General features: G+C 36.2%; 1 long non-coding RNA gene across 1 annotated transcript in view; it reads right to left on the bottom strand.

The window, feature by feature from the left end:
* Positions 1 to 988: 988 nt before the first annotated feature.
* The window catches only part of LOC117090996, a 28,890-nt gene continuing 13,203 nt past the window's right edge, over positions 989 to 16,675 (bottom strand). Inside the window, exons 3-4 of the long non-coding RNA XR_004440199.1 lie at positions 1,682 to 1,756; positions 989 to 1,347 (exon numbers count right to left, since the gene is read on the bottom strand). This is a non-coding gene — a long non-coding RNA (uncharacterized LOC117090996). The remainder of the gene's footprint in view (positions 1,348 to 1,681; positions 1,757 to 16,675) is intronic.

Here is a 16,675-nt window from a genome sequence, read left to right as displayed (position 1 = left end):
AATTTATTGGGATTAGAAAAGAGAAGCTGGATATGGCTACAGTGATGCTTAAAAACATATCTTTGTTGATAAAAAATAATTTTCTCTAATTATTTTCATTACTTTAAACACTAATTTATGAAAAATTCAATCCATATGTTTTTATTTCATATATCACAAAAATGTAGTTGCAAAAGAACTTTACAAACAGCTGTTTCCTTTCCCAGTAATATAGTGAGGCTTTCAATAGCCTATATTTTATGTTAGGGTTTTTGCCAAACACCAGGTTCCCAAGCAGATGACTCAGTACAGTGAAATGTATACAGACATATACTATATGTTCCTTGAAATTATGTAGTATATAAGTGATATTAACAAAATGTATTTTCATATAAAAATAATTTTTGAGAGTGCCAATGTATGTGGAAAAACACTAAACAATTTTGTACTTTCAACTGAAATAATACTTACCCATTTGTATTAGGATAATCTCTGCTTCAAAGAAAAGAAAAACTTTAGAGACTTGCTTAATGGAGAAAGGTATTATCTCATATAGACAGAAATTTAGAGAAAAATTGGTTTCTAAGTTGTTTAAGAAATTTGATGTGAAATGTGTTTTCTTTCCATCCCTCAAGTCTACCATCTTTCTTCCTCAGGATAGTAACAGTGTGGTTGCAGTGATTTCTTATGTGACTGTGTCTAGAAAAAGAAGAGACATTATCACTTTTCATGCTCCACTCTCAGTGAGGAGGAAAATTTTTCTAAAGATGCTCTCCATCCCAGCAAACTTGTCATCAAGTCTTATTGGTGGAAGTTGGGTTGTATGTTCTTTTAGAACCAAGAGCTGACAAGGAATATGAGATTGCCTTTTGACCAATAAGGCTTATACTTTGGTTGCAGATGAAATAGACTTCTTCTAAAGCTCATAGCTGATTCATGAAGTTGATGGGGGTCATTACAGTTTCAGGTAATTAATATTAATTACAAAAGGACCATTTTTTGGTTAAAAAAAAGACTAAGTTTCACTAAATTGAGGAAATTATTATCTCCATATATATTTCTTTCTTCACGCTCAAGCCAGCTTTTCTGCACTGTCAGTGATTAGTTACAAGTAAAAAATGAGAACAATTAGTAAGTTGAGAAATAGATTGATGGAGGCACTTGAAGTCCGTGGTTTGAAGTTTAGACTTCATTGAAGAACCATTATTAAACATGATTTGGAGTCAGTATAGAGTTGTGAAATGGAGAGTTATCTGGAATAAATGCCTGAGTGAGATGATTCTTGCTGCTCTTCCACAAAGTGGCACTGACCGTGTTTACTTCACTCAGCTTAGTCTATCTTCAACTTCAATCGTGGATTTTCATCCCCTGATAAGAAACAAGTGAGAATACTTGGACAATGACCTCCTTGATTTCATTTTCCCTTCTCCCCCTTGCGTGGCTGAAAGGTAAATTGAAAGTACAAAATGGAGAGTGGTTAACAGTTATGTTGGAATGTGGATTCATTCTGTCCTTTAATAAAATACTTTAATACATTTTTTAGAATATTTTGAATAATATAGAAATGAAAGCATGTTTCTTTAAAGTAAAAGATAAATATGAATTTCTTCCATACCACTCACTAGTCTTTTGATGGAAACTACACTCCATAAAAGAATGGAAAAATAAAACACAGATCTTGAGAAATAGAATGGCTACTCACTGTAACATGGAGATTTCATCAAATGATCACTGATCTCTTTCAGGTGTAAAAATTAATGAGTCCATTCAAGTAGATCTGTTTAAAAGCAGGAAAGAATATTATGTTTCACTTCTCTCACTTTTGTTCTATCTAGGAAAACTTTCAATCCAATTTTAGAATTTGAATAGATGATTCATGCTTTACATTAAAAGAAAATGGATTTTAGCCCAGTTGGTTTCAGTGAATTAAATTTTACCACAAGAAATGTGAAAAAATATCTGCTTTTCTCAAATTCATAATATTGCCCCAGTTTCCAAAAGATCCAAGTATAAATGATAATGAATTATACCAGATAAATCATAATTATAATAATATATAGTAAAAGTACATTAACACATGATTAACCTCAGGTGCAATTTGAAATTAAAAACACAAGGTGGCCGCGAGCAGTGGCTTACTCCTGTAATCCCAGCACTTTGGGAGGCCGAGGCAGGCAGATCACTAGGTAGGAAGATCGGAGATCTAGACCATCCTGGCTAACACGGTGAAACCCCGTCTCCACTAAAAGTACAAAAGATTAGCTGGGTATGGTGGCAGGTGCCTGTAGTTCCAGCTACTCGGAAGGCTGAGGCAGGAGAATGGCGTGAACCGGGGAGGTGGAGCTTGCAGTGAGCCAGGATCTCACCACTGCACTCCAAACTGGGCAACAGAGCAAGGCTCCATCTCAAAAACAAAAACAAGGTGTATTAAGTGAAAATTACTATCCATATTTGTACCCTCATTATTCTAGGATGGTTTATGTATGTGTGCATGTGTGTGCGCACATGCTGGTATATTTATGCACATGCACATATATACCTTTACCAGAACTTTTGTAAATGCTTTAATTTTACTTACTCTTTCTTTCATTTTTCACTCTTAATATATGATAAATTCAAGTCAAAATGACTAAAATATTTTCAGAGACATGCCAAGAGAATCTAAGCAAACAGGGTAGCTAGTAAGCAATGGTATTTTCAGTTGACCCCTGCAATGGTGTTGTAAAAACATTGGAAGTATAGAGAACTTGGGTATTTTGTCTGGGATTACCTTCTCCTTTTGCTTTACCCAAGTAAATCCTTATCTTCAGATTTTTCATTATGAGTCTATTTCTGAAGATTTATTCTTATTTGATCAGATAAGTAACAAAATGTCTTACAAAACCAGTTTTTCTGGCCTATGCTGGGAGATAAATTATTACATGAATCAAGTATCATCCAAGTCAGTGTTGCCATATGTCGCATTGGCTACTTAGACTCAAAACAAGAACAGATTATCTGGCCTCTGTCTCAGGCTTCTTCTTGATGCATTTGTTCCTCCTAAATGATGCTGGAGTTATTTTCCTTATGCATACAGGTGTTTAGTACTTTCTTTTATTTTAACTGAAATTCAGCATGAGGTGATACTTGGAATGGTTTAAAAACTTATTATAATTTACACATTTTTTCGCTCTCCTTTTGTCTCCTACAAATTGTATATCCTACATGTTAGCCATGTTCAATGCTTTATTGTTTTCACATGCTCTTCCCTCTGCTCTAATTGTTCTTTGCCTCCTCGACCTATTCACCTTACAAACTCCTCATTCCATTCTTCAGAACAGCAAATGATATAAACAAAAGAGCAAGAATAAAATGACACAGGTTTTGATTTCTAAGATTTTACCTATGTGATTAAATCTTGGAAGATTCTTGCTGCTTTCTGAAACTAAGTTTCTTAATGTATAAAATAGACTTTAAAAGGAAAAGCATTGGAATACTAAATACATGTTAATTTTGCTTTCCTTCTCTGATATACTCCAATGATAATAGGGCATTCCCTTTTTTCTTTTTAAGGCTTTTTATTCAACATCTCTCCTTAGATTTTTGTTGCATATGTAGTTTACAGCCAGTTATTTATTTTTCTGATTTCACTGGATATATTGTGAAGAAATATTTATATCAGACCTGTTTAACTTTTCAATATGTGAGACACTTAGCAGATATTTAATAAATTATAGTTCAATTAAAAACGAATAATATCTAATAATTTAATCAAAACATCAGTACATACTGATAAATGCAAAAGTAAAAGTGGTCAAAATATTTTATTGGTAAATACTAAATTCATTTATATTAGTGTCACTTTAGAATGTACATTTTTATAAATTAAAAACATTTTTTATAACTTGCACATATTTAGGGCACAAAATATGGCTTCAACATCATCTGTTCTCTAAATCTCAACTCTTAAATCTTTCAAGAGACAGGCAGGAAGATGGCCAAATAGGAACAGCTCCAGGCTACAGCTCCCAGAGTGAGCAACACAGAAGACAGAAGTTGCATTTCCAACTGAGGTACCGGGTCCATCTCACTGAGACATGTTGGACAGTGGGTGCAGGACAGTAGGTGCAGCCCAGTGAGTGAGAGCCGAAGCAGGGCAAGGTATCGCCTCACCCAGGAAGTGCAAGAGTAAGGGAATTCCCTTTTCTAGCTAAGGGGAACTGAGACACACAGTACCTGGAAAATCGGGTCACTTCCACCCTAATACTGTGCTTTTCCAAGGGTCTTAGCAAATGGCACAACAGGAGATTATATCCTGCACCTGGCTCAGAGGGTCCCACACCCATGGGCCCTCCCTCATTGCTAGCATAGCAGTCTGAGATCTAACTGCAAGGCAGCAGCAAGGCTGAGGGAAGGGCACCCACCATTGCTGAGGCTTGAGTACGTAATCAAAGCAGCCAGGGAATCTCGAACTGGGTGGAGCCCACCACAACTCAAGGAGGCCTGCCTGCCTCTGTAGACTGCACCTCTGGGAACAGGGCATAACCAAACAAAAGGCAGCAGAAACCTCTGCAGATGTAAATGTCCCTGTCTGACAGCTTTGAAGAGAGTAGTGGTTCTCCCAGCACAGAGTTTGAGATCTCAGAACGGACAGACTGCCTCCTCAAGTGGGTCCCTGACCCCCAGGTAGCCTAACCAGGAGGCATCCCCCAGTAGTGGCAGACTGACACCTCACATGGCCTTGTATCCCTCTGAGATGAAGCTTCCAGAGGAAAGATCACACAGCAACATTTGCTGTTCAGCAATATTCACTCTTCTGCAGCCTCCGCTGCTGATACCCAGGCAAATGGGGTCTGAAGTGAACCTCCAGCAAACTTCAACAGCCCTGCAACTGAGGGTCCTGACTGTTAGAAGGAAAACTAACAAACAGAAAGGACATCCACACAAAAACCCCATCTGTATGTCACCATCATCAAAGACCAAAGGTAGATAAAACCACAAAGATGGGGAGAAAACAGCAGAAAAGCTGAAAATTCTAAAAATCAGAGCACCTCTCTCCCTCCAAAGGAATGCACCTCCTCGCCAGCAATGGAACAAAGCTGTATGGAGAATGACTTTGATGAGTTGAGAGAAGAAGGCTTCCGACAATCAAACTTCTCCGAGCTAAAGGAGGAAGTTCAAACCCATTGCAAAGAAGCTAAAAACCTTGAAAAAAAATTAGACAAATGGCTAACTAGAATAACCAATATAGAAAAGTCCTTAAATGACCTAATAGAGCTGAAAACTATGGCACGAGAACTACGTGGCAAATGCACAAGCTTCAGTAGCTGATTCAATCTACTGGGAGAAAGGGTATCAGTGATTGAAGATCAAATGAATGAAATGAAGCGAGAAGTTTAGAGAAAAAAGAGTAAAAAGAAATGAACAAAGCCTCCAAGAAATATGGGACCATGTGAAAAGTCCAAATCTACATCTGACTGGTGTACCTGAAAGTCATGGAGAGAATGGAATCAAGTTGGAAAACACTCTGCAGGATATTATCCAGGAGAACTTCCCCAACCTAGCAAGGCAAGCCCACATTCAAATTTAGGAAATGCAGAGAATGCCACAAAGATACTCCTTGAGAAGAGCAACTCCAAGACACATAACTGTCAGATTCACCAAAGTTGAAATGAAGGAAAAAATGTTAAGGGCAGCCAGAGAGAAAGGTCGGGTTACCCACAAAGGGGAACCCATCAGACTAACAGCGGATCTCTAGGCAGAAACTCTCCAAGCCAGAAGAGAGTTGGGGCCAATATTCAACATTCTTAAAGAAAAGAATTTTCAATCCGGAATTTCGTATCCAGTCAGACTGTTTCATAAGTGAAGGAGAAATAAAATCCTTTACAGACAAGCAAATGCTAAGAGATTTAGTCACCACCAGGTCTGCCCTAAAAGAGATCCTGAAGGAAGCACTAAATATGGAAAGGAACAACAGGTACCAGCCACTGGAAAAACATGCCACAATGTGAAGACCATCAATGCTAGGAAGACACTGCATCAACTAACAAGCAAAGTAACCAACTAACATCATAATGACAGGATCAAATTCACACATAACAATATTAACCTTAAATGTAAATGGGCTAAATGCTTCAATTAAAAGACACAGACTGGCAAACTGGATAAAGAGTTAAGACCTATCAGTTTGCTGTATCCAGGACACCCATCTCACGTGCAGAGATACACACATAGGCTCAAAATAAAGGGATAGAGGAAGATCTACCAAGCAAATGGAAAGCAAAAAAAGGCAGGGGTTGCAATCCTAGTCTCTGATAAAACAGACTTTAAACCAACAAAGATCAAAAGAGACAAAGAAAGCTATTACACAATGGTAAAGCGATCAATTCAACAAGAAGAGCTAACTATCTTAAATATATATGCACCCAATACAGGAGCACCAAGATTTGTAAAGCAAGTCTTTAGAGACTTACAAAGAGACTTAGACTCCTGCACAATAATAATGGGAGACTTTAACACCCCACTGTCAACATTAGACAGATGAACAAGCCAGAAAGTTAACAAGGATATCCAGGAGTTGAACTCAGCTCTGCACCAAGTGGACCTAATAGACATCTACAGAACTCTCCACCCCAAATCAACAGAATATACATTCTTCTCAGCACCACACCACACTTATTCCAAATTGATCACATAGTTGGAAGTAAAGCACTCCTCAGTAAATGCAAAAGAACAGAAATTATAACAAACTGTCTCTCAGACCACAGTGCAATCAAACTAGAACTCAGGACTAAGAAACTCAATCAAAACTGCTCAGCTACATGGAAACTGAACAACCTGCTCCTGAATGACTAATGGGTACATAACAAAATGAAGGCAGAAATAAAGATGTTCTTTGAAACCAATGAGAACAAAGATACAAAATACCAGAATCTCTGGGACATATTTAAAGCAGTGTGTAGAGGGAAATTTAGAGCGCTAAATGCCCACAAGAGAAAGCAGGAAAGATCTAAAATTGACACTCTAACATCACAATTAAAAGAACTAGAGAAGCAAGAGCAAACACATTCAAAAGCCAGCAGAAGGCAAGAAATAACTAAGATCAGAGCAGAACTGAAGGAGATAGAGACACAAAAAACCCTTTGAAAAAATCAATGAATCCAGGAGCTGGTTTTTTGAAAAGATCAACAAAATTGATAGACTTCTAGCAAGACTAATAAAGAAGAAAAGAGAAGAATCAAATAGAAGAAATGGAGGAATTCCTGGACACATACACTCTCCTAAGACTAAACCAGGAAGAAGTTGAATTCCTGAATAGACCAATAACAGTCTCTGAAATTGAGGCAATAGTTAATAGCCTACCAACCAAAAAAAGTCCAGGACCAGATGAATTCACAACTGAATTCTATCAGAGGCACAAGGAGGAGCTGGTATCATTCCTTCTGAAACTATTCCAATCAATAGAAAAATAGGGAATCGTCTCTAACTCATTTTATGAGGCCAACATCATCCTGATACCAAAGCATGGCAGAGACACAACAACAATAAAAAAGACAATTTTAGACCAATATCCCTGATGAACATCGATGCAAAAATCCTCAATAAAATGCTGGCAAACCGGATTCAGCAGCACATCAAAAAGCTTATCCACCATGATCAAGTGGGCTTCATCCCTGGGATGCAAGGCTGGTTCAACATGTGCAAATCAATAAATATAATACAGCATATAAACAGAACCAAAGACAAAAACCACATGATTATCTCAATAGATGCAGAAAAGGCCTTTGACAAAATTCAACAGCCCTTCATGGTAAAAACTCTCAATAAATTCGGTATTGATGGAATGAATCTCAAAGTAATAAGAGCTATTTATGACAAACCCATGGCCAATATCATACTGAATGGGCAAAAACTGGAAGCATTCCATTTGAAAACTGACACAAGACAGGGATGCCCTGTCTCTCACCACTCTTATTCAACATAGTGTTGGAAGTTCTGGCCAGGGCAATCAGGCAGGAGAAAGAAATAAAGGATATTCAGTTAGGAAAAGAAGAAGTCAAATTGTCCCTGTTTGCAGATGACATGATTGTATATTTAGAAAACTCCCTTGTCTCAGCCCAAAATCTCCTTAAGCTGATAAGCAACTTCAGCAAAGTCTCAGGATACAAAATTAATGTGCAAAAATCACAAGCATTCTTACACACCAGTAACAGACAAGCAGAGAGCCAAATCATGAATGAACTTCCATTCACAATTGCTTCAAAGAGGATAAAATACCTAGGAATCCAACTTACAAGGGATGTAAAGGACCTCTTCAAGGAGAACTACAAACCACTGCTCAGCAAAATAAAAGAGGACACAAACAAATGGAAGAACATTGAATGCTCATGGATAGGAAGAATCAATATCATGAAAATGGCCATACTGCCCAAGGTAATTTATAGATTCAATGCCATCCCCATTAAGCTACCAATGACTTTCTTCAAAGAATTGGAAAAAATTACTTTAAAGTTCATATGGAATGAAAAAAGAGCCTGCATTGCTAAGACAATCTAAGCCAAAAGAACAAAGCTGGAGGCATCACGCTACCTGACTTCAAACTATACCACAAGGCTACAGTAACCAAAACAGCATGATACTGGTACCAAAACAGAGATATAGACCAATGGAAGAGAACAGAACCCTCAGAAATAATATCACACATTTACAACCATCTGATCTTTGACAAACATGACAAAAACAAGAATGGGGAAAGGATTCCCTATTTAATAAATGGTGCTGGGAAAACTGACCAGCCACATGTAGAAAACTGAAACTGGATCCCTTCCTTACTCCTCATACAAAAAATAATTCAAGTTGGATTAGAGTCTTAAATGTTAGACCTAAAACCGTAAAAACCCTAGAAGAAAACCGAGGCAATACCATTCACATCATAGGCATGGGCAAGGACTTCATGTCTAAAACACCAAAAACAATGGCAATAAAAGCCAAAATTGACAAATGGGATCTAATTAAACTAAAGAGCTTCTGCACAGCAAAAGAAACTACCATCAGAGTGAACAGGCAACCTGCAGAATGGGAGAAAATTTTTGCAATCTACTCATCTGATAAAGGGCTAATATCCAGAACCTACAAAGAACTCAAACAAATTTACAAGAAAAAACAACCCCATCAAAAAGTGGGTGAAGGATATGAACAGACACTTCTCAAAAGAAGACATTTATGCAGCCAACAGACACATGAAAAAATGTTCATCATCACTGGCCATCAGAGAAATGCAAATCAAAACCACAATGAGATACCATCTCACACCAGTTAGAATGGCAATCATTAAAAAGTCAGGAAACAACAGGTGCTGGAGAGGATGTGGAGAAATAGGAACACTTTTACACTGTTGGTGGGACTGTAAACTAGTTCAACCATTGTGGAAGATAGTGTGGCAATTCCTCAAGGATCTAGAACTAAAAATGCCATTTGACCCAGTCATCCCATTACTGGGTATATATCCAAAGGATTATATATCATGCTGCTATAAAGACACATGCACACATATGTTTATTGTGGCACTATTCACAATAGCAAACACTTGGAACCAACCCAAATGTCCATCAGTGACAGACTGGATTAAGGAAATGTGGCACATATGCACCATGGAATACCATGCAGCCATAAAAAAGGATGAGTTCATGTCCTTTGTAAGGACATGGATGCAGCTGGAAACCATCATTCTCAGCAAACTATCACAAGAACAGAAAACTAAATACTGCATGTTCTCACTCAGAGGTGGGAATTGAACAATGAGAACACTTGGATACAGGAAGGGGAACATCACAGACCGCGGCCTGTCGTGGGGTCGGGGGAGTGGGGAGGGATAGCATTAGGAGATATACCTAATGTAAACGATGAGTTAATGGGTGCAGCACTCCAATATGGCACATGTATACATATGTAAGAAATCTGCACATTGTGCATATGTACCCTAGAACTTGAAGTATAATAAAAAAAATCTTGCAAAACCATTAAAATATACTTTTAAATTCATTCATATATTTCTTTTGGAAAAAATTCCAATTGATATTTCAAAATACTTTTATTGGATTTTATGAAATGGTGCATTGCTTGAATTTATAGTTAATAGATTAAATAGTCCCTAACAAAATGTAATATACCTTTTAAATTATAAACATAGTGCCCAGAGAGTTCTCTGTGCTCCAACATAAGTAAATTATAAAAGTGGCAATAACTATAATTGTTCCCCAAATTAGAGCAAAAATATTACAAACGTCAAGAAATAACCTTGAAAGTGGCTATTTATTTTCCATTTATGACTTCAGGGGACAAATTAAATGCAAGAACTAGACTAATTTTACAATAGCCATAATCTATTATTTTAACTGATGGGGGGAAAACACATGATGGAATTTAGCTAAACATCTACAGTCGTGTTGAGTACAAGATTAATAACAACAAATGTTTCTGTGTCTGAACTGAAGTTGTGCTCATTATTGAAGAGTGCTCTAAATTACAACACATCTGTTAAATCATCAACAGATGAGCTCCTCTGTTGATATTTCTATGACATCAATTATTTTATCTGGCTTTTGTTTGAATATGAAGCCCCATAAAACTTTAGGGTCAATTACAATACATTATTCCCATATATGCCATGGTCGTCTTATGCTGGAGAATTCCTGAACTAACCAGAGCCAGCATCCCTGGTTTTTCAGTGTGGGCTGAACTTAGGAATAGAAGGCAGGCAGTGCACAGAGGAAAGCAAAATTAAAAACAAACAAACAAACAAAAAAGAAAAACACCAAATTCCTGACAAATGTAAAGGTTCTGATGTCAGTTTTTTCTAGTTTTGAATATATGCCTGTCCTTGGGCTCGATGATGCATCCCTGTGTTCTTATTTTACATCTCCTGTTTCACTTAACCTGTGTCCTGTCAGTTTCTGTTACTTGCCACTAGTCTAAACAGTGCTCTCTCTGTGTCAGGTTTTAAAGGATTACAGATAATCTACTTAAAATATTTTCAGGAGTTCTTTGCACATAGTAGATGTTCCTACACATATAATTGTTCATATTTAAGAATGCCAATTGGATTATTATAAAACTACCATGTGAAAAATGTTGAAACTTAGCCGAGTAGGGTGGCTCACACCTGTGATCCTAGCAATTTAAGAGGCTGAAGTGGGCAGATCGCTTGAGCCCAGGTATCACTTGATACCAGCCTGGGCAACATAGTGAGACCGCATCTCTAAAAAAAAAAAAATACAACAATTAACTGGGTATGGTGGTGTGTGTCTAATCGAGTGGCACAGGTGGGAGGATCGCATGAGCCTAGGAGGTCGAGGCTGCCATGAGCCGTGATCACATTACTGCACTCCAGTCTGGGTGACAGAGTAAGATTCTATCTCAAAAAAAAAAAAAAAAAAAAAAAAAGTTTGTATATATGATAAAAAATAATATTGTCAAAAAAAAGAAAAATATTAAAACTGGACTAGAGTCCTGCCTGAATAATATTATTCAAGGTGAAACAGACTCTTGGTTGCTAGGGGTTCCATGACACCTCAACATTGATATTTAAACATATGTAGAAAAGCAAATGGCATCTCTACCTAATATTCTTCGTTAACCCTTCTTATCTTGGATAATTCTTCTTTCATATATATGCTGTTGCAAAGTGATTTTATGGAACATGTATAATTCTTTTATATGTCCCTTTGCAGTGTACAAATGGAAAGAAGTATGTTTAGGATTTCAGGTTTCCAGTAATAAACAGTGAAAGCACATGACTGTGGTGATTCTCTGGGTGTTGCTTCATGCCTCTGCAACCTAAAATTGTTCTTGATTTCAACAAGAAAGCTTCAACTTTCTTACCATTAAAGATGAAGTTAGCTGTAATTTTTGTGCATTTGAGGAAGTTCTCCTTTATTCTAGGTTGCTCAGAAATTTTAATCTTGAATCAGTGTTGGGTTTTCTCAAATGATTTCTTTTTTGCATCTGTAGATATAATCATTACATTTTTTTCTTTTATTTGTTGATGTGACAGAACACAGTAGTTAATTGTCAAATGTTGAACCAGCCTTGGTTTAGCATAGGCTAAACCCCAAATGGTCATAGTGTATAATATTTTAATAAATTTTTAATTTTGATTCGCTAATATTTCTTGAGGATTTTTGCATCTATGTTTATGTGAAATAGTGTTCTGCCATTTGCATTTGTATTGAGTCTTTCTGGTTTTGGTATTAGGGTAATTATGTCCTCATAGAATGAGTTAGGAAATAATTTTCCTGCCTCTCTCTTGTGGAGGAGATTATAGAGAATTAATATAAATTTTTCCTGAATATTTCATAGGATTTGCCAGTAAACCCACTTTCTGTTTTGAAAAGTTACTATTTTTATCTGTTTCTTTAACAGATACAGTACTATTAAGGTTATTTTTGGTTGTTTGCGTTTTAGCAGATATCTTTCAAGTAACCAGTTTCATTTCATCTGGGTTATCAATTTGGTGGGCTAAACATTGTTCAGAGTATTCTCATATTATCTTTTTAATATCCATGGGATCTGTAATGGTATTCCCTCTTTCATTTCTGATATTAATAATGGTTTCTTCTTTTTTCTCAATTTTTCTGGCTAGAAGTTTATCAATTTTATTATATTTTCAAAGAAACAGCTTTTAGTTCTACTAATTCTTGGTATTGATTTCCTATTTTTGATTTTATTAATTTCTGGTTTAATTTTTATTATTTGTTTTCTTTTACTGATACTGAATTATATTTACTCTTTCTAGTTCCCTAAGATAGAAGTTTAGGTAATTGTTTTTTAATCTTTCTTATTTTCTAACACATATTCAGTGCTAAAAATTTTGCTGTTTCTGCTGCATTGCACAAATTTTTATAAGTTGTATTTTAATTTAGTTCAAAATATTTAAAATTTATCTTGAGATTTTTGGACCCATACATTATTTAGAAATGTGTTTTTTAAATCATATCTTTTTATTTTATATATAATAATTGCACTTATTTTTGGAGCACATGTGATAATTTGATACCTATATACAATGTATAATTACCATTTCAGAGTAATTGAGATATCATCACTTTAAATATTTATATATTTTGTGTTGAAAACAGTACAATTCTTCTTTTCTAGCTATTTAAAAACATGTGAGTTATTTTTAACTATAATTTCCCTATTGCATTGTTGAATACTAGAACTTGTTTCCGTTTATCTAATGGTATTTTTGTATCCCTTAACTACCTTTCATCTCTCTTCCTCTCTACAAGTACTTTGTTTAATCTCCAAATATTTTATTTCCAGTTGCCTTTATGTTATTAATTTCTAGCTTTATTCCATTGTGATTTTAGAAAAGACGTTGTATAACTTCTGTTGTTTTGCTTTGTTTTAATTTGTGAAGGCAGAGTTTTTTAGCTTAGATATATTCCATCTTGGTGAATGTTTCATGTGAACTTGAGAAGAATATGTATTCTGTTGCTAGATTATGCGAAGTCTATAGAGACCAATAATATATGTCCTTACTGATTTTCTGTTTCCTGAATCTGTACATTTTAAGTTTCCATTTATACTAGTTGGTTTATCTATTTTTACTTGAAGTTTTATCAGTTTCTATCTTATGTATTTTGCCAATCTATTGTTAGGTGCATACACAATAAGGATTGTTATGTTGTCTTGGGCAATTGAGTCCTTTATTATTGTGCCTCTCTTTATCCATGACAACTTTCCTTGATTTGAAGTCTGAAATTAAAGGTTTGTCTCTTGATTTTCTCAGGGTGCCAATGAGATGATAAAGTGATAAATTTCATAAAAGCAGTGGTATGAATGTGTGTTTTTCTGGGAAAATATGTTAGGAAATGGAGCAAGAACTTCAAAACTTGATATACTTCACAACACACAGATATAAGCTTGCCTTGTTAAAAAATGTCCTGGTTACAGTTTTCAAATTCAGCATTCCATATCAGTTTTCTTTAATGAAGATAAAATTCTTTATCAAATATTAACTGATATGTGAATTAATTCATTGTTTAATGATATGAGACATTAATTTAGTAGATTTTCTTTCATTTCTGTCTATTTTCAACAACTGTAAGGCACAATGTGAAGATTTTTCTATTGTGTTTGACAAATTAAGTAAAGTTGGATAGTTGGATACACTGATATCATCTTTACAGTAAGCTACCTGAAACTCATTATGTGTAATGAAAGTTGAAACACCAATAATATAGTAAAAACTATTCATCAGCTTTTATCATGAAAAGCATCCTAATAGAGGAAAGAAATTGGCCAATGGATCAGGGACATTACGAGTTTATTACACTGCACAAGCAGTATTGTGTCAAACCACCCTATGAACATCATTCTGGACATCTTTTCTTGGTAAGTACTCTGACAAATGAAAAAACGTTAGATTTGATAGACCACGTCAGCACTCTTCCATTAAGTTTTTTTTTTTTTCTCTAGAATTGATACACTGAAAACTATAGCATTACATCTAAAGATTAAAAAAGAAGAATAGACTATATTTCATTTTTACAAGTAAAATATTTCCTATAAATATAAATGTATGCAACTCAATTATTTTCTGGGCTGATTAGTCCTTGATGTTATGGTTAAGTTATATTTCCATAAACATTCAATGATGACAATGTAGGGTTCTTTCTCATGCTTAGAACATCTCAGTGTCTCCAGTTGCTTATGAGATTTCCTCAAAGTGTTATGTCACAAACATTAAGGAGTATGTTAGATATATGATTTTCCTGTGCACTCTCCTTTAAGCCTAAATACTATTGCTTTCAATAACAGTAAGACTGCCACCATGGAGACATCACCATCATCCTTTGTGAACAGTATGTACTAAAAGGAAGCAGCCACATCCTCCTCTGTCATTCCAAATCACGCATGGATCTGGTTTTCTTATCCCTTCATAGTCTAACTAACTCCATCCTCAACATTCAACAATATTTTACTTAAGGTTCAGAAAAAGTGGATAAGAAAAGAGAAAGAGAACAATGAAAAAAATTCTCCATTGCCATATGGGGCTATGCTCAATACTTCAGCCTCATTCTCAGCATCATCTACTAGTTAACACTCCACTGAGTCTCTCTTTCACTCCTGTGTACTGGGAAACAGCTCCTTTGCCACTGAGAATTCTCTGAAGATATTAAGTATTTCATCCTTACACTTAAGGACCACAAGGCCCTGAGAAGTGAAATATTCTCTCTTTCTCCAGGCTGAAAGCTAACACCACTGTTTTAACTTGTGTGTAAGGTAAAACAGCTTCTTAAATTATTTGACAGAAGTATGAATAATCATTACCATGCAGGAAAGTCACTTTGTCCATTCATGGGGAGGGAAGTTTTATGTTTCTTACATAACACAGTGTCAAGAGCTAGAAGGATAGTGTTAATGTGTCAATGGCTCAAAAATGTCAAGTACATAGGTCTCGTGATTCATTCTTTGAGCTGCCTGTTCATGGTGGCTAATGATTGTCCTCAATCTAGGATCATACATACATTTAGGGCAGGAAGATGCTGGAAATGGAAAACCTCTATCTCTTCCAATGGAAGAAAAAACACATGCCCAGAGATCCACCAAGTACATTTAGCTTATGTCCTATTGCCCAAGACAATACACAATGGCCACTCCTAGTTGAGAAGAATAGAAAAGTGCAATCAAGATAAATTTGTGAGCTAGGGTGAGTGCTGAGTTAGATAACAGTGTGTGCAAAAAATAAGATGTACAGAACATGGCAATTCATTCAAGTCCAGGCCGTGCTCTGCCAAATCCAGTAATCTGGTCTCATTTACTGCCCTTCTGACAAGGTAAGGGCATGTTGAGTGTATTAGTCCCTTTTCATGCTGCTGATATAAACATAACTGAGATTAGGCTATTTACAAAAGAAAGAGGTTTAATGGACTTATAGTTCCACGTGGCTGGGGAGGCGTCACAATCATGGTGGAAGGCAAGGAGGAGCAAGTCATGTCTTACTTGGGTGGCAGCAGACAAAGAGAACTTGTGCAGGAAAACTCCCATTTTTAAAACCATCAGATCTCATGAGACTTATTCCCTATCATGAGAACAGCACAGGAAAGAACTACCCATGGTTCAATTATATCCCACTGAGTCCCTCTCATCATATGTGGAAATTATGGGAGCCACAAATTGAGATTTAGGTGGGGACACAGAGTGAAACCATATCATTGAACCCCTGGCCCCTCCCAAATTCCATGCCTTTTTCTCATTTAAAACTAATCATGCCTTCCCAACAGTTCCCCAAAGTCCTAACTCATTTCAGCATTTACTCAAAAGTCCACAGTCCAACATCTCATCTGAGCAAAGGCAAGTCCCTTCTGCCTACAATCCTGTAAAATCAAAAGCAAGTTAGTTACTTTCTAGGTACAATGGAGGTACAGGCATTGGGCAAATGGGGGTACAATCCATTCCAAATAAGAGGAAATTGGCCAAAACAAAAATGGCTAAAGTCCCATGCAAGTTTGAAATCCAGTGGAGCAGTCAAATCTGAAAGCTCCAAAATGATCCCTTTGACTCCATGTCTCACATTCAATTCCTGCTGATGCAAAAGGTGGGTTCCCATAGTTTTGGGAAACTCCACACTTGTGGCTTTTCAGGATACAACCTGCTTCCAAGCTGCTTTCATGGGTTGGCATTGAGAGTCTGTGTCTTTTCCAGGTGCACG

The sequence above is a fragment of the Trachypithecus francoisi genome, unplaced genomic scaffold, assembly GCF_009764315.1.
Source record: "Trachypithecus francoisi isolate TF-2019V2 unplaced genomic scaffold, Tfra_2.0 Lachesis_group11, whole genome shotgun sequence".
Taxonomy (NCBI): Eukaryota; Metazoa; Chordata; class Mammalia; order Primates; family Cercopithecidae; genus Trachypithecus; species Trachypithecus francoisi.
Note: the sequence above shows the minus strand (reverse complement) of the source record. Positions and strands in the feature narration are given on the sequence as shown.